Consider the following 18,335-nt stretch of genomic DNA (forward strand, 5'->3'; position numbering starts at 1 on the left):
CAGCTTATATAATTTTAGCTATATGTTAAACAGACATAATTTACATATAAATGTTTTCTTATGATGAACAGAAATTGCGTTTTAAGTGTGTGAATCTACATACACAGACATAATCCGATTCAGAACAGCCAATTTACTCTATGATTTTTAACATAATATTGTCAAAACAGTAGGTTTGCTATATTGCACTGCACAAAAAAGAAAAGTGTAAAAATTTCAGTAATGTTTATTCAAGTCTTATATGCCTTATCAATGCATTTCAATGAACAAACTTTTAGGATTTTCTCTCCTTTTTGTATTTCAAATAGCACAGCACCCTCTGGTGCATCCGCTAGAAAAAGAAAACAACTAACAATAAACACCAGTCATTGTGATAAAAAAGTCAACATAAAAAGAAGAAAAAAGGAGTCCTTAGAAACAAAAATATAAAAAAATTATTAGAAAACTAACTTCAATTTCATTCTTCCCTATTAAAATCTTTTGTAATTGAGATAATTATAACTATTGAATAAAAAATTTTAGAAGAAACCTGCAGATATGCTAATACAGCGAGGTGCCAGAAAAATAAAATTAAACATACATTTGTTTCACACTAATGTTGTGTTCTTACTAGTAATTCATTTGTATTAAAAAATATTCCAAAAAGAAATAATCTTTAAGTAGAAAAGATAAGGCAGTGAAACAAAATGTTACACCAAGCAATATATCCGCTCTTGGTCTTGCAAGAGTAATGTTTACTAGGTCTACAGCTATCCACACACTCAAATTGCTGAATTTCACACCAAAATACTCACATCTCCTTTCAAAGTCCAATGAGAAAACAAAAAATTAAAATTATTGTATTATATGAAATATTTAAAACTCTGCTGACATTTTAAGTATTAAAGCATAAAGTCTAGTATGACACATCAAACTATTAAAATACACCTAGTCACTAGGAAAATAATTTCCTACAAAAATACATTTTTCTAATCACAGAAGTGGAGATCACCATCTGCTTTAGGAAGCTCTTTTGTAAACCTCTGGAAGTTTCAACACAAGGCACAAGGAATGAAAGTGACACCTGTTTAAATCAGCCATCTGTCCCTAACAAACTAGATTTAGCCAAATCTAAAAATCAAAATCTCAGATGAGAGAAAAGAGAAGTATTGTTTTGATTGACAACCAACTGTAGGCAAAATACATAGACAATAAACTTGTGGCTAATTGAAATAAAAGGTGTTAAACTTCAGTTATTCATTTTAAAAGCCTCATTAAGCTTTCAGCCCTAATTTTTGGCCAAAAGAAAAAAAAAAAACCAAAAGAATTTTCATTGATAAATTCAAAACATTCTTCTTTTTGTATTCTAGTACATAAATTTAACAAGGAGCTCAATTTTGAAATGGAATTCCAACTACAAGGATACTAAATTGCCACTGAAAGCTTATTTTTTATTCTGTATTGTAGAGCATTCATATGTCTTTCCAATTGACAATGATTTTTAAAAAATATTTTAATAGTCATATATATTTTTTAAAGCCTATTCATTTTTTAAGCATTCTGCATGACACATACCTGCAGGTGGTAAGCTGTTGAAGACTGCATGTAAAAAATAAAACTTATACAGAATATTTTCAGAGGGAAGAAAGCCTTTCAAATTAAAGCATGAAAATGAGAAAAATTAACTACAACACTAAAAGGAACTACAATGATAAACTACTATTGCATTTTAGCCACTGGCTTATGTTTCAAGTAAGAGAAGCAAACAAAAGCAGCTGGACTTCCCAAAAGTTTAGTAAATGGAAATAATGTGCAACATTTATTTCTCTAGGCAGTTTTTGATTAACAATACCCTGTCAGGAAGGAACAAGAAATGGGATAGTGCTAACAAAGCTGAACCTAATTATCTAATAAAGCACCATGTCTTTAAAATCTTCAACAGCTTTTGACAGTATATTTGACACTGATTTCTTTTACCTACACTATCTTACTGAAAGGATTTCTTCAAAGTAGCATAATGAAGGTTAGTTGACTAGTAGCACAATAGAGCAGCTGATCCTTACTGTTTTGTTTGGATATGTTGAAACAAAACTAGATAGTTTTCATGACTCTGTAAGTCATGAAAACCTATACATTTAAAATAAATAAATAAATAAATATCACAAGCCATGTCATTTTTAAACACTAGTTAGCATTACAAACACCAACTATTTTGTTAGCTGTGGTCATTAGGGAATCAGAATGTATAATGCAGATGTCGTCTGTGATCACTGCAGTATCTCAGAGAGAATAAAAAAGTCAATACTTTTCTCAGTGCAGTTCATAATATTAAAAGCAGTAATTACACCTTCTTTATTATTTTCCAAATTGTAGTCACTGGCAAAGGAACATGCAGCCAAATAGCACTACAAAGGTCATTGGTTTTAGACAAAAACATGTGCTGTTAATATGATTTTTCAGAAACACCTGTATACATCACCCACCAGAATTAGAACAGAAACTTTGTCTCACACATAGGCACACACTTTCCTTTGCTACCCAGTGGCCTGGATATATGTTCTGCAAAGACAGATTTCAATACCCAGGAATAATCCCATCCTGAGCAGTATTCTGTCCTGCTCTAAGAGAGCTTCTCAAGAAAGGTATGGTGCAGAACTGACATCTTTTCAACAATAACAGATGCCAGGAATTATTTCAAAACCAATTAATCACAGAAACTAACAACAAATTCATGAAGACTTAGATGTGCCATATAATTGATACCCTACTAGAACTCAAACTGAAAATTCTTAGTGTATTTAGAACTTATTTACACCAGGGCCTACAAAATTAGCACACAGTGGCTTCATCTTGGAGTAAAAAAATTAAAAGATGACGATGTAGGGGCTTTTGGTCATTATCTAAAATAATTTATTTTCTAAGTTCTTGTGAACTATGAAATATTAAAACACATTTAAAAAAAGATCCAGTATGTCTTGCCCTGAGGAAAATCAGTATCAAACAATGCACTAACCACTTAGCAGATCTTTTAGTTAATACCTGCTTGAAAAAATTGCCCCAGTCACACTCATTGGTAGTTCCAATGTGAGACAACTCCTGTATCTTACACTGGATATCTAAGGATATAAAAATGGAAAAGGTGTATGCACAATTATATGTAGGGTTTAGATTAAAAACAAGAGCATTATTTTTCCTAATTATATTACTAAATAAATAAGGAAATAAATAAGTCACCACTTCATATCTACCAAAACAACACATGATTTGACAAGTCAAAGGGGAGAGTGGAAGTGGGTATGGAAACGTTAAGATGTTAAATGTTTCATTGCCATAAAAGATGCCAAAATTTCACTTCATCCAAAGAATTTAAAAAGTATATGAAGTGTGATTTGACATCAATGACGACACAAATCTTTAGACCTTAATAAGCAGTCACAAAATGGATGAAGAAAGCAAGCATTTTGGATTAGAACTAAGAAGGAAGTCATACTCATTAATAACATGAGTCCTCCTACATCTCTTTGAGGGGTAAATAGCTGCCCCTTCCCTCTTTCAAAAAAGTACTCCTGAAAAGCAGTACCACTAAGAAAATCACACAGACTTCTTTTTCATACTGTTTTTTCCTCCTTTCTTTGCTGCTTAGCGCTGAAACCCACAGTCAGTGTCTTGAATTTCCTTCATCGTGGAGAGTTTAAGGAAACAAATGGATTCGCTCAACATGAACATAACTCACTGTGCAATAAACTAGACCTACAAAGGCACTGTTCCATGCTACACTGTCACTATGAAAGCATAATTTAAAAACAATTCCCTGCACAACGAGTACAATAAGAAAAAACCCAACCTGCTACTCTATTTATGTATTAGCGGGGGTATTGAATAAACAAAACCCCACTTCCCAATACAAAGAAATATAGCTTACGCAAAACCAAACTGCAATATTAATTATGAATAAAAGAAAAAATTACACAGAGAAAGTACAAAAAATAAAAGGGGGTTGATATGATCGATAGTACGAGAGTATCATTAAAAGATGTAGCAAGTTCACAAAAACCTGCAACATTTAGTCATTTAGTGGTCAAATCAAATCAGAACAAGGCCCCTCTAAGTGAAAGGGGGAAATCAACCCCTGCTCTTGCCGTCCTACAGGATCCGTCTCCGACTGCATCTTTCCTCTCGACCCTACGCCTTTTTTCAGGTTTAAAGCCATTAACCTTTGACTGCGGCCGCAGCGCGTTCCCTGATTTCTCCATTTCCCGACCCGTACAAACGAGACCCAACTCAGACGCACACCCACCGCATCCCAGCGATTGTCCTGGAGGTCCCGCAGCGTGCCTGCGTCCCCGGCATTGCCCAGCCTTTCCTCCTCCTCGGCCCACACGGCGGCCGGCCCCGCTCCCCGCCCGACACCCCCGTCTATGCCCGCCGCCCCTCTCCCCCCGACCGCACAGCGCTCCCGGGAGGGCCCCGGGGGTTCGGCGGGGAGCTCCGCGTCCCCTGGCCGCCCCGCGAAAACGGGCGCAGCCCGAGGGCGCAGCCCGGGCCCGGATGCCTCAGGGAGAAGGAGGAGGGAGGGCCGGGGTGCGCCCGCCGAGCGCATTCACCTGTGCCGGGGCGGGCTGCGGCGGCGCTCCCGCTGTCGCTGCTGCTGCTGGCGGCGGCTGCGGTTGTTGTTGTTGTTGTTGTGGTGGGTGACGGTGAGGCAGGGGGTGCGGAGCAGCGGCAGGAGGAGGAGGAGCAGGAGCGGGAGCGGAGCGGCTGTTGTTGATGGGTAACAGTCGCCAGGACTACGGTGACTATGGCGCTCGACTCACAAGGCAACGGTTGCTATAACTCACAAAAGGAGAGCGGGAGCGGGAGGGAGGGACCGACGGGCGGACGGAGGGAGGCGGGGGCGGCGGCGCGGCCGAGCGCCCCGGAAGGGGCGGGGCCTGCGGTAACGGCTGGCGCGGGGCGGCTTTCCCGGCGCCCCGGCCCGGGGCGCGCGCCCGCCCGGTTCTCGGCCGGCGCGGGGGGAGCGCGCACGGTGGGCCCGGCGCCGTGCGGGGCGCGCGGCGACCGCGCGAAGCCCGGCGGGGGGGTGTGGCCGCGCGGGGGCCGCCTTACGCCACTTCCGGCAGGGGGCCGGGCAGGAGGGGCTCGGCGGCCGCCGTCCCTCCCGCCTCAAGATGGCGGCGGACGGGCTGCTCCCCCACCGCCCGTGGCCCGCGCTGCCATTTTCGAGGGGGGAGGAGGAGGAGGAGTGGGTCGCCGGCGACAAGTGGCGATGGAAAGGGAAGCGCTGCCGCCACTATGCTTGTCGTTTTTCCTGTCCCACCGACTCGCCGGTGGCCTCGTGTCAACCCTGCCGACCCCGGACTTGTGCGGGGCCCGAGCCAAGGCCCCGGAGTGCCCGGTGGCCGCTCTCAGCCCACGTGGCTTTCTGGCCGAGTGCGTGCGTTGGGCCCTTGTCCCAGCTGGCGCACCGACTCACAGAATCCATTGGGTTGGAAAAGACCTCTGAGGTCGCCGATTCTAATCCGTGACCAAACACCACTATGTCACCTAGACACTGCACTGAGTGCCACGTCCAGTCTTTCCTTAAACACTTCCAGGGAGGTTAGCACTAAATGAGGTTACGGGACGCTCTCCTGACAGGCTGTGTCTGTTCCTTCCAGGTGTATAGAGAGTCACAGGGTTGGAAGGGACCTCTGGAGATCATCTAGTCCAACCCTACCCCCGCCCCGTGCCAAGGCAGGGTCATCCAGAGCTGGTTACACAGGAACGTGTCCACGTGGGTTTTGAATGTCTTCCGAGAGGGGATATCCAGGACCTCGGTGGGCGGCCTGTCCCAGTGCTTGCCAAACTCAGGAAGTTCCTTCAGTGGGTATGTATATGTTGAGGCTATGTATAGTGGCCCTACATCTGCTGGCTGCTACTGTGTCTCCCGGTGGTCCCTGTGCATCGCCATCTGCAGCCTGTTACTAACCGGAAAAGTATCTCTGAAGCTTTATACACAGTGGCAGCAGTCTGTGTTGCCAGTAATGCTATAATCCATGTAAACCGTGGAGTTCCCCCTTTATCTATGTACTGGTCTGTGTCCTCACATGTTCTACCAACCTATGGTTTACCAGTCCCATCTTTTTAATACCTCCTGCTAAGAGCACCTGACATTTGTGTGGAATGGTCTCCAATCAATTCTACTCCACCTGTCCCTACAGAAAAAAATTGAAATTGCTCTTACATTAGTAGATTCACTCTGATTTTCAGGGCCCTGTGCAACCATCTTAAACTATTTACTAAAAAAATACTGGGAATTAGGGTTAAGTGTATACAAATAAGATCTTGATTGACAGAGATTTAAATCCATAACAGAACAATCTTGAATTAATAAAACTGTTTAAAGCCCTTCTGCAGCTGAAGCTATGTCTTGATATTTCTGCTGTGGAACCTGATTTTTGAGAGATGGTAAACTAGTAACTTCAGCTGAGATCTTCAACCTCATTGGATGTCTGGGTGTTTTAAGAGGTCACCCTCACATGACTAACCTTTTCAAAAACATGAAAATGAGACACAACTATAAGCAATCTAATTTAATAAAAATATATAGCAATGCATTCAATTAAAGGTAAAAGATGTTTTGATAAATATCTTTCATTCTATCTAGCAAATACAGATGCTTTAATTTAGCTTGTACTTGGAAAGCTTTTATGATTTGTGTTTCATACATTTTTAAATTTCATATGAACAAGGTTCATACTATTTGGTTTGGTGGAAAACCAAATAGAGGTGTCAGATACTGAGTAGTTTTACCAGAAAATTGTTGCTAAAGCAATGTGACCTAATTCCATGGTAAAGCTTTAGCAACATTCATGTCATCTATGTTGCTAAAGAAAGCATTGATGTTAAGTATTTTAATTCTGGATATTTTCTGTTGTGTCAATTGTCACTTGCATTGTTATGTGCTTGGCAACCTTAGTAGGGTGAACTGTGGTGAATGTGTAAAGTTGGAGGATAAAAGCACTGGGCTGTTGATTTTCTTCCTGAAATCATGGAACTTTATGTGTCTATATGTGTGGAAAGAGCAAATCGGGGCCTTGGCAGAAATTTAAAATATCTTATAAATATCACTATACATCTTCCCTGGGCCAGTATATTAGTGAATATTTGAATTTATGGCAACATTTCAGTCTATAGGAAAATGATCAATTTCTTTGTTAAAGGGAAGTGTATACTTTTGTTACAGGAAGATTATTTAATCACTTCAATATTTTTATGCTTCTGTCTGTGAAGTTAATTTGCAGAGGTGCGCACTTAGATCAGTCAGGGCCTAAGGGAATCTGTTTCAAATAATTTCAAATAAATTTCTGCAAATTTGTATCCTAGCATTTTATCAATTTGATCTTTATCAAAGACTTCATTTTTTATGAAGACTTTTTTTTTAAATTTATACAACAGTTATTCGCTGCAAGACAATCCCTAAAACATTCAGTCCCTTCATAGAATTTTTGTAACTAATGACATTAAACAACCTGCCAAATTTAAATATGAAAGCAGTGTTGATTAAAAGTGGTTGTGTTGCTAAAAGCCTTGTGTTTTATGTTTAGATGCAGAATATGCTGCATAGTAAAGTAATTTTATACCTTTTTACATGGATAAGGAACAATCAGAATGTAATCAATGTTTTTTACTAAAAGATGGTTGGACAGAAGTTGCTTGTGTACCTTGAAAATTATCACTTTCTGTTGCCAGATTCAAATCTTCAACACCTCTGAAAAAATAACTGGTGTCATATGCAGGAATTTCTACTGCAATCTTGTATGTTGCAAATGGTAATGGAAGACTTTCCCATTTCTTGTTCCTATTAATTCCTATTAATTCCTTTTTTTTCATACTAGATTTATAATACTTTAAGTGTTTTATTTTCAACAGAGCTACATTGCTATCCTTTCAGAACTTTTACAAAATACAGAATCTTACACAGTTTGTTTCCTATTAAGTCATAATTAGCCTGTCTAGTAATTTTGTATAACATTGCCCTTTTTTTATTTATGTCCATTTCATAGGTTGTTTGCATTTCCAAATGGTTTTCAGATACATTCTGCCATTTGTTGCATTTCTGAAACGTACCATAAGTCATTCCTGCCACAGAACACAGTAGCTATCTGTCTTATGAAGCAGTATGAAGACAATCCAAAGTACTAAGGAAAAGGGTGTAAGAGCAATCCAACTGATTCAGACCATGGGTATGCTTACTGGACAAAGTAGTCTAAGTTAATGCCTTGACAAGTGCAATAAGAAGCATAAGTGCATTTTGCTTGTTTAACTTTGCCAACCTATCTCCATTTTCATGATTTTCAGAACTCTACATGATAATCTTTTTATCTATATCAGAGAATTTTTTCCAAAAACTTCGCTAGTCACCCCATAAACTCATGTATAAACTTTGCATTTGCAATATCTTTCATCAAGAATTGCCAACCATCTGGAAGCTGTTATATGAGGAAACAAGCCCTTTTGCTTTCTAGTCCTGTTGATTTGTGTGATTTTCATTCTTAAGGGTGCTCATGATGTGGGGGAAAGAGGCAAAGGAGTCATGTATAGATGCTGATGTTAAAGGATAGGCAACTTAGGCTGATCCAGACACTCCAATGTCCAATTGCTTGCCGGGCATGATTCTTTTGGATACTGTTGTAAATATAAAGAAGGCTAAACAATTCTACCTAAGTTAGTTACTTAGTTATTCCATACCTTTCAGGTAAACAGTAGAACATATTACAATCTTTCTCTTTTGCTATCTTAGAGCCGTAACAAGTCACTCACTTGTCTCTTGAGTATTTTCTGCTTAGTCTCTTTATGGAGGGAATATTCCCTCTTACTTGGTGATCTGCATACCAGTTATATGTGGTACATGTTCTGCAAATGCCTACTAATATTTTGGTATTTGTATAGGGTTAGGTGAAGTTGTCTTGGTCTGTAGGGTCAGTTCCTTGGAGTTTGCAGGAACAGTATATGGGGTTTTTTTTGTTTACTTTTCTTCTTCAGTTAGCATCCTGGAATGTCATAGAATCACAGTCCTAAAATATTTTGCGTTGGAATGGACTTCTACAAAGGTCATCCTGTCCAACGCCCCTGCAGTGAGCAGGGACATCTCCTGTTAGATCAGGTTGCTTGAATCCATATCCAGTATGACCTTGAATGGTTCAAGGGCATCCACCAGCTCTCTGAGAAAATTTTGGCCATGCTTACCATCCTCATTGTAAAATATTTCCTCCAAATATCTAATCTGTATACCTTTCTTAAGCTTAAAACCATTACCCCTGTCCTATCGCTACAGTCCCTACTAAAAGGTCTGTGTTAATCTTTCTTGTAAGTCCCCTTTATAAGTACTAAAAGGGCACAATAATATTTCCCAAGAGCCTTCTCTTCTCCAGGCTGCTCAACCCCAAATCTCTCAGCCTTTCATTATATCAGAGGTGCTCCAGCCCTAAGTCATGTGGCCCTCCTCTGAACCTGCTCCAATCGATCCATGTCTTTTCCTTTTCCATGTCCTTTCATGTCCATGTCTTACCAAGGGTTCCAGAGCTGGATGCAGTACTTCGGGTGGAGTCTCACTAGAGCAGAGTACAGGGGGACAGCCACCTCCCTTGCTAATCATTCAGGTACATCAGGATTCCTCTATCGATCTGTACCAGATAGTTGAGGAACTAAGACACCTTTTCCTTTGCTGACACAAATGCCTGTGCAGTCTGCATTTTGACCTTGGGGATGGGAACAGATGGCCTCACTGCTTTGTTGGGCTGGAGACTCAGTACACTTTAGGGTTGCCTAGGCATTCTGTTATACTGCTATGCTGCTCTGCAAGTCCTGGGTTTTGATGAGGATAAGTTGATACCTTTTCCACATAGAAAATACTTGATTTTCTTAAATTATATTTTGTCCTTGCTGCTGGTCCTCTCATCAGTGGCTGATGAGACATCACTAGTTGACCATCAATTTGGTGTCTTCCTTGTACTATGAACTGTGTCCACACAGTTTTACAAGCAGCGCACTTTCCTGGATTCTCTGTAGGTTTCTTTGTGGCCCACTTGATAATTGATAATTCCGATACACAAGTCATGGGCAATACATCATTTACAGGAATGAGGAAGGGGCAAGATTGCAAGAATCAATCATAAATGCTGATCATAAAGAGCATGTGTAAAACTGATGACACCTAGCCTTTTATGTGCATGAAAAGCATTGCAGGGTATGACATAAGCTGTGCATACTGAGAGCTTTCTGCTCCTACCTCTGTGCTTGCTATGCACTGGTGGACTTAAGTGGGTGCAGCCTAATCACTGAGCTGAGGCACTTGCATCTGCATTAGCAAATAAAACATGTTATGTGAACTCATGGAATGTACCTTCCATGGGTTACATTGGAAACTGTTTTGAAACACTGTATGAAGTTTGTATGTATGAAAATGGCATCATGAAGGGAATCAAAGCATATTACAGAGTGTAATAGATTTGCCTTGACAGTGTATGAGCTTCAGTATGAACTAAAATGCTGTAGTACCACATCCATGGATAATTCAGAAGCTTGACATGTTAATCAGTATTTTCAGTATAATTAGTAACTTAGAGATAAAAAGGGAGGATTTATGACCTTTGGAAGAAGTAGGTAACTCAGGAAGAGTACAAAGATGTCATTGGCACATGTAGAGAGAATATTAGAAAGGCAAAAGCTCAACTAGAACTCAATCTGGCCACTGCTGTGAAAGATAATAAAAAGTGGTTTTATAAATACCTCAACAAAAGGAAGGCCAAGGAAAATCTCCATCCTTTAATGGACATGGAAAACATTGTCACCAAGGATGAGGAAAAGGCTGAGGTCCTCAATGTCTTCTTTGCCTCAGTCTTTAACAGTAAGACTCATCCTGAGGGCAACCAGCCAGATCTTCTGCAATACATGATGAAGTACTGAGCTATTTAGACACTCAGAATTCTATGGGATTGGATAGAATTCATTCAAGGGTACTGAGGAAGCTGGAAGAAGCACTCACCAAGAAATTCTCCACCAGTAGTTCTGGCTAACTGGGAAGGTCTCAGACCTGGAGGCTGGCCAACATGATGCTCATCTTCAAAAAAGGTTGTAAGAAGGATCTGGGGAAACTACAGGCTGGTGAGTCTGACCTCACTGCTGGGGAGGGTTATGGAACAGATTGTCTTGATTGTAATCACTCAGCACATACAGGACAACCAGGGGATCAGGCCCAGCAAGCTGGGATTTAGGAAAGACGGGTCCTCCTTGGTCAACGCAATCCCCTTTTAAGACCAGACGACCTGCCTAATGGATGATGGAAGAGCTCCTGGATGTTGTCTATCTGAACTTTAGCAAAGCTTTCAATATTGTCTCTCATGGCATTTTTCTGTAAAAGCTGGCAGCCCGTCTCTTGGCCTGGTACACTGTTTACTGGGTTAAAATCTGGCCAGGTGGCCAGGCCCAGAGGGTCGTGCAAGGAGTTAAATCCAGCTGGCCAGTCATCAGTGGTGTTCCCCAGGGCTCAGTACTAGGGCCAGTTCTCTGTAGTATCTTCATCAGTGACCTTTACAAGGGTGTCAAGTGTAGCCTTGCTAAGTTTGTGGACAACACCAAGTTGGGTGGGAGTGTTGATCTGCTGGAGATTGGGAACATTTTTCAGAGGGATCTGGACAGGCTGGATCATGAGCCAAGGTTTCCAGGTCCTGCCTTTGGTTCACACCAACCCCAGGCAGTGCCACAGGCTGCAGGGTGCAAAGCTGCCCCAGGAAAAGGCTCTGGGGGTGCTGGTGACAGCAGCTGAGCATGAGCCAACAGTGCCCAGGTGGCCAAGAAGGCCAATGGCATCCTGGCCTGTGCCAGCAACGGTGTGGCAGCAGGAGCAGGGCAGGGATTGTTCCCCTGTGCTGGGCACTGGTGAGGTCACACCTCAAATCCTGTGCTCAGTGTTGAGCCCCTCACTCCAAGAAAGACATGAAAGTGCTGGAGCATGTCCAGAGAAGGGCAATGGAGCTGGGGAAGGGTCTGGAGCACAAGTTCTGTGAGGAGCAGCTGATGGAGCTGGGGTTATTTAGGCAAGTGAAAAGCAGGCTTAAGGGAGACCTGTCACTATCTAAAACTGCCTGAAAGGAGGGTATAGCCAGGTGGGAGTTGACATATTTCCCCAGGCAACAAGTAACTGGACAAGAGGAAATGGCTTCAAACTGTGCCAGGGGAGGTTCAGGTTGGGCATCAGGAGGACTTCCTTCACTGCAAGGGTTGTTAAGCATTGGAATGGGCTGCCCAGGTACTTGGTGAAGTCACTATTACTGGAGGATTTCAAGAAATTTCCAGATGTGGCACTAAGTTCTGTGGTTGAGTTGACCAGGTGGTGATAGATCAAAGGTTGGACTCAATGATCCTGGAAGTCTTTTCCAACCTAATGATTCTGTGCTTATGTGATTTAAAGTTGCTTAGAGTTTGGCTGCACTTTTTTAATAAACTGGTATCATACACAGAAGTGTCTGTAATTATTTTTAAAATTATATTGAGATATGTTCCTAGAGCACTTCTACCTGTTATAATGAGTAAAAACAACCCAGGTGCAGTATAAGACATTTGTTTTTCTTCAGTATCTGATATTAAAAACGTGAAATACTTTTAGTAGTCATATATTATGCCACATTGTATCTGAACTAAAGAAATACAGATTTGTTTGGTTGCCATGCAAAACCTGAGATTATAGAAACCACTGAGAATCTGTATTTCTTTTCAGAAAATTACAAAAATTTTCAGCCCTAATCCTGAAAGAAATTCCTTTGATAATAGAATTCAGGGGGTTTTTAGTTGTTTAACCAGAGTTGGGATAGTAATTTAAACAATTGCTGCAAAAAACAATTTCGCTCCAAATTTTCAATGTCAGGGAATGGTGCCAAATTGATGACTTTTGTAGGTGTGGTGATGTGTGACACAGGGCCTGAGTCTAAGCAGTGGTGTTTGTACAGACACCAGAGGTGTTCATCTAGCTGGCTGGCCATAGATGAGGCTTTAAAACTTCTTCTTTATGCTCAAATACAATGACAGAAAAATCTTTGCATGGGTTGATGGAATTATTCTCTTGATCTGTTCTGATTAAATCAATATATTACAAACAGTGACAAAAGATAAAGTAATTAATTGCCACTTTCTGCACACTGGTGTCCAGCAGAGTTAGTACAAGTCCTTGCCTTCATCACAGTGTGGCTGGACTTCGTAACTGCTGAACACCAAGTGAGCATTGCCCTTTCCAGAAAAACAACTTTCAGACTACATGAAGTAGTAAATGAATGCAGCACAGAGTACTGTTTGTGAGAACTCTACTGCCTACTCCATGAGTGGGTGATACTGCAGATGAAATTTAAGAGTAGTAGAGACCTTCTCTAATACAAATATCCACCCGGAAGAACATATGCCTAGAAGATCTTAATTTAAATTCGGCATACAATTATAAACCAAATCATCCACTTATTTACATAGATTTGGCTCCTTTGCTGAAGTCAAATGGGGATACTTCCTCACTGACTGGGCTAGAGTAGATCAATCTAGGGTCTTCTAGTAGGCTTGGCACCTGTAAATAACAGCCCTTGTTTGTGATATAAGGCTTTGTATGTTGAGTCAGCGAACCAAACACATACAATGTTATGAAAATGCAGTGGGAGTTGCGGTGTACAGTCAAGGGCATTATAGCCTTCTTTTGGTATAAATATGTACAGTTTTCCACTAGAGTTTTTTACCCGTTGCAGTGAGCCTGGAGAAAACATTTATTCAAGCCTATTCTGTATATTTTAATTTCTTTCCTAATCTGTACAATCAAATCTGTCAAATTCAAAATCTGTTACATACTAAAGCTTAAAATTCGTTGCTATTTTGGGCTTTAATTATTTTCTTTTTAGTAGCATCTAAAATTAAAATAAGGTAGAAAGACTCAAAAAATGTATGTGCCATTACACATAGGTAGAGTCCCATTACTTGACTGCAGCTCTGTGGGGTTCTCCTGCTCATTTCAGAGTCTGTGATACTTCTCCTGGAAGCTGATGTTACAGCAGAACAAGGCAGTCTGTGCACCCGAGTGGTGGCTGTAGGGCTATGAAATGGAGGCATTTTATTCAGGTCTGTCACAGCAATGGTGGTCAAGCAGCGTGGGCTGCAAGTGCCCAAAAGACCTTCCCCAGGAGGCTGATGGGGGATTTGGGCTGCCTCGTGCTTGTTTAAAGCAGCAGGAGGCAGGAAGAGCAGAAGTACTATTTGTGAGAGTTTGATAATCAGGGCAGGTGCAACCAGCAAGCCTGCTCCATAGCCTTGGCTCCTAACTGAAGGGGTGAAACAAGCTCTAGTTTTTTGAAGAACGTGGGCGTGAAATCCTTCCTTGCTAAGAGCATCACATCAGTTTCCTGAGCAAGCCACCCTGGGCTGTGCAGGACCATCTGATGGGTAACTGAGGGCCAGGGTAAGCAGGGACATCCTGTGACTGCAGAGCTTCCTCTCCAGGCTGCTGGGTCACAGGATTGCCAGGCAGGAGCATGGTATGGCAGCACAGCAGGTAAGTCAACACAAGGGAGCCCAGGATATCATGTGCTCTGCCACAGCAACTAGGAATGGCAAAGGCCAAGACTCAAGGCACAAGGTGAATGGTCAAAAAAAGGGACACAGACTGCCATTAGAAGACAGGGGCAGAAACTAATTTTGGGTTTCATCCCTCTTAAGGCAAAACTCTCTTTTTTTTTTTATTTTCTGAGGTGCTGTCTTGTTTTCTTAAAGCATGTGATATATAGAATCAAAGACTACACATCTATTCCATGTGCCCTTGTGCTTTCTAAATACAAATTCAGATCCTGTTCTTTCTTGTTGAGAGAATATTGACATTAGCACAGTGTGTCCAGTCTTTGTTCCTGTTACTGTGCTATGCTACCATTGGGTCTAAATGAGGTTCTAGCTCCAGAACTGTAGAAGCATCAAAGCTAGTTGGCACCTCTGGAATCCCACCCCTGCTCAGAACAAATCAGCCACAGCACGTTGCTTAGGGCTGTGTATCCAACTAAGTTTGACTATTTCTAGGGATGGAGACTTCACAACTTCTCTGAGCAGCCTGTTCACAGTCACGCTCATTCAGCCTTCAATCAGTCACCCAGACCGTAAAAAAAAAAACTTTCCTCTTATTTTTGAAAGGAATTTTAAGTACTTTGATTTTTGTTGTTTCTTCTGTCACTGGGGACAGCTGAGAGGACCCCGGTTCTGTCTTTACTCTGCTTATCCGATTATTTACATACAGTGATAAGATCTCCCTGAGATTTCTCCACACACAGCACTCTCAGCCTTTCCTTCAGTGAGAGATGCTTCAATCTCTTTATCATTGTGACCCTTTGCTGGACTCACTCCAATATGTTCATGTCTCACTTCTGCTGGAGAACTCAGGACTGTGCACAGTACTTCAGGTGTACTCATCAGTACTCCAGTACTCATCAGGGCTGAGCAGAGAAAGATGAAATCTCCCTGGCTGCTGGCAACACTCTTCCTGATGCAGACAAGGAGGCTGTTGGCCTCTGCTGTAAATGCATTATGCTGGCTCATGGTCTGCTCATCCTCCAGGTCCTCCAGATGTTTTTTGGTCAAAGCTTCTTTCCAGCTCATCGGTCCTCAGTCTGTGGTGACCTAGAGGGTTATTTTCCTCCAAGTGCAGGACTTGGCATTTTCCCTGATGTTTCTGTTGACCCATTTCTCCAGCCTGCTCAGATATATCTGCATAGCAGCACTCATCTCAGTTTTGTATCATCTGCAAATTTTCTAAGGTTGTACTCTTGTCCCACCACTTCTAGGCCCTTAATGCAATTGTTAAACAATAGTGGACTCAGTGTCAGTTCCTGTAGCATATCAGTAGTGACCACTCCACACTAGGTGGTATTTGTGCAATCTACCATAACCCTTTGAGCCTGGGATTGAAGTGAAGATGATAAATCTGTAGTTTTATTAATCCCCTTTGTGCTCTTGCTGTTTTCCAGTCTTCTCCCATTTGCAGTGACCTTTCAAAGATACTCAAGAGTGGCCTTACAAAGACAAGGGCCAATTCCCTTAGCACTTGTGCACAACCTGTCAGGTCCTGTGAATGCATGAATATCAAGTCATATTAATGACATTTAAATGTTCTCTCACCTGCTCTTCCTCCACCAAGGATAAGTATTCCTTGCCCCAGTCTTTCTCTGTGGTCTTAGTGAACTGGAATAGCTTTATCTCTTAAGACTGAGGTGAAGAGGGTATTGACTACTTGGCCTTTACCATGTCCTTTACTTCTAGATCCCTGACCATTCAGCAATGAGCCTACATTTTCCCTTCTCTTTTTCCCAACAAGGAACCTCTAGAAAGCTTTGGTTTTTTCCCCATATCCCTTATCAGAGTCAACTTTCCTAACCCTTCATAAACACCTCTCCTTACATTAGGATTTGCCTTGTAATCCTTACCCACCAGGACCCAGGCGCCCCATCACCCATCCTGAGGCAGAGAGCCAGCCCAGAGCAAAGACCCATGCACTCTCTCACATAAAAGATTATCTCCCCCCTCACGTTACCAGCTTGTCCTTCCTGCAGACCCTGAATCTGCCCATTTCACTTCTCCCATTCTGTGAGCTGTCCCAGCATTTTTTCTGATCACCACATCTTGTTTCAGGCCTTATATTTGCTGTATATTGGTGCTTTTAAGCACTAAGTAACTGTCACTGTCATGATGACTAATATATTTTCATAATCTTTGTGAATCACAGAAACCCTATTGTACTTCAGTATTTGGACCGTATTTCCCAAGAATCTAATTACAATATATATGATAAAAGTGCACTCTTACTTTACATCACTCTTAAGAAAAGTCAAGAGTATATTTCTGAACTTAGTCATCCTTTATACAGAATTTAAGATTTTAGATGAATGCATTTTTAACTGACCATGATTAAGTGGATGTATCACAAATTAGAAGTTATTTCAAGTAACTGTAGCATGTTTTATCTTTTATTTTTGGCAAGCTGTAGGGGGAACAGTAAGATCTATATTGTGCAAGTTGCTTACTGCCAAATTCAGTGTCTATTGAGATACAACGATACCATCCAAAAGAATACAAAGACAGTTTTTGAGGACAGGAGGACAGAAACATGATGAAGTGTGAAGATTTTTCCAGTATCACACACTGGACCAACAGATCAAAAAATGTGCATCCTCATATTCTGCATCTTGTAAGAATATTTTATTTTTCTGACACCTATACAACTATTACACAAGTTCATAAAGTACAATTTAAACCCAGGAATTTAATGACACTGTATTATATGTTCCATATGTCTATGTCCATTCAGAGAGTAAATCTGTCAGTTGCGGTTCTTGTGCAGAGACACAAGAAGCAGTTTCAGCTTGCAGTCCAAAAGGTGTATGCTCATGATCTCACTATGGACAAGACTGGAAGGAATTTGGTTAAAATTAGTGCAGATCTTGTGCAGGTAGTAGAAAGGGAGTTGTGGTGGAAAGATAGGTATTATTTTCAGCTCAATACCCAGAAACATATTTCTGGGTATTGAGCAAAAGTGAGTATACAGTATCTACCAAAAGCAGAAGCTAGCGTCCTGACTGCCCATGAAGACCACAGTAAGATTAGTTGTCAGATTAGTAGGAGGGATTCAGTGTCCCTTATGAAGGCCAAATCCATTTAGCATTCAGGCTATCCACTGTTCACAGTGTTGTCTCTTAAGCCTTTCCTTCTGGTAGAGCAACAACATAGAAACAACATGGAATCACAGAAACGTCTGGTTTGAAAAAGACTTCTAAGAGCAAAAAGTCCAACCATTAAAGTCCACTGTCAAGTTCACAATTAAACTTGTCCCCAGGTTCCACATTTACACACCTTCTAAATCCCTCCAGAGTTGGTAACTCCACCATTTCCCTGGGCAGCCTGTTTCAATGCTTGGGCACTCTTTCTGTGAAGAAAATTTTCCTAATATCCAAACAAAACTTCCATTAGCGCCCTTGAGGCCATTTCCTTTTGTCCTGTCACTTGTTAGCTTGGGTGAAGAGGCCAAACGCCGCCTTCCTGCAACCCCCTTTCAGGCAGTTCTAGAGAGCTATAAGATCTACCCTAAGTCTCCTTTTTTCCAACCTCAGTCACTCCTCAGAGGACTTGTGCTCCAGACCCTTCCCCATTGCCCTTCTCTGGACATGCTCCAGCACTTTCATGTCTTTCTTGGAGTGAGGGGCCCAGAACTGGACTTGAGGTGTGGCCCCACCAGCACTGAGTACAGGGAACAATCCCTGCCCTGCTCCTGCTGCCACACCATTGCTGGCACAGGCCAGGCTGCCATTGGCCTT

The 18,335-nt window shown here is 41.7% G+C and overlaps 1 protein-coding gene and 1 long non-coding RNA gene across 3 annotated transcripts in view; one reads left to right on the top strand and one right to left on the bottom strand.

Annotated features, from left to right (window-relative positions):
* The window catches only part of RFX3 (regulatory factor X3), a 106,539-nt gene extending 101,681 nt beyond the window's left edge, over positions 1-4,858 (bottom strand). For both annotated transcript variants that reach the window (XM_064735804.1, XM_064735803.1), the window contains exon 1: positions 4,584-4,858. The gene's annotated coding sequence lies outside the window, so the exon portion shown is untranslated. The remainder of the gene's footprint in view (positions 1-4,583) is intronic.
* A 352-nt stretch (positions 4,859-5,210) lies between these two features.
* LOC135459823 (uncharacterized) overlaps positions 5,211-18,335 on the top strand; it is a 33,902-nt gene continuing 20,777 nt past the window's right edge. The window contains exon 1 of the long non-coding RNA XR_010443103.1: positions 5,211-5,845. This is a non-coding gene — a long non-coding RNA (uncharacterized LOC135459823). The remainder of the gene's footprint in view (positions 5,846-18,335) is intronic.

Source organism: Zonotrichia leucophrys, chromosome Z, assembly GCF_028769735.1.
Source record: "Zonotrichia leucophrys gambelii isolate GWCS_2022_RI chromosome Z, RI_Zleu_2.0, whole genome shotgun sequence".
Taxonomy (NCBI): Eukaryota; Metazoa; Chordata; class Aves; order Passeriformes; family Passerellidae; genus Zonotrichia; species Zonotrichia leucophrys.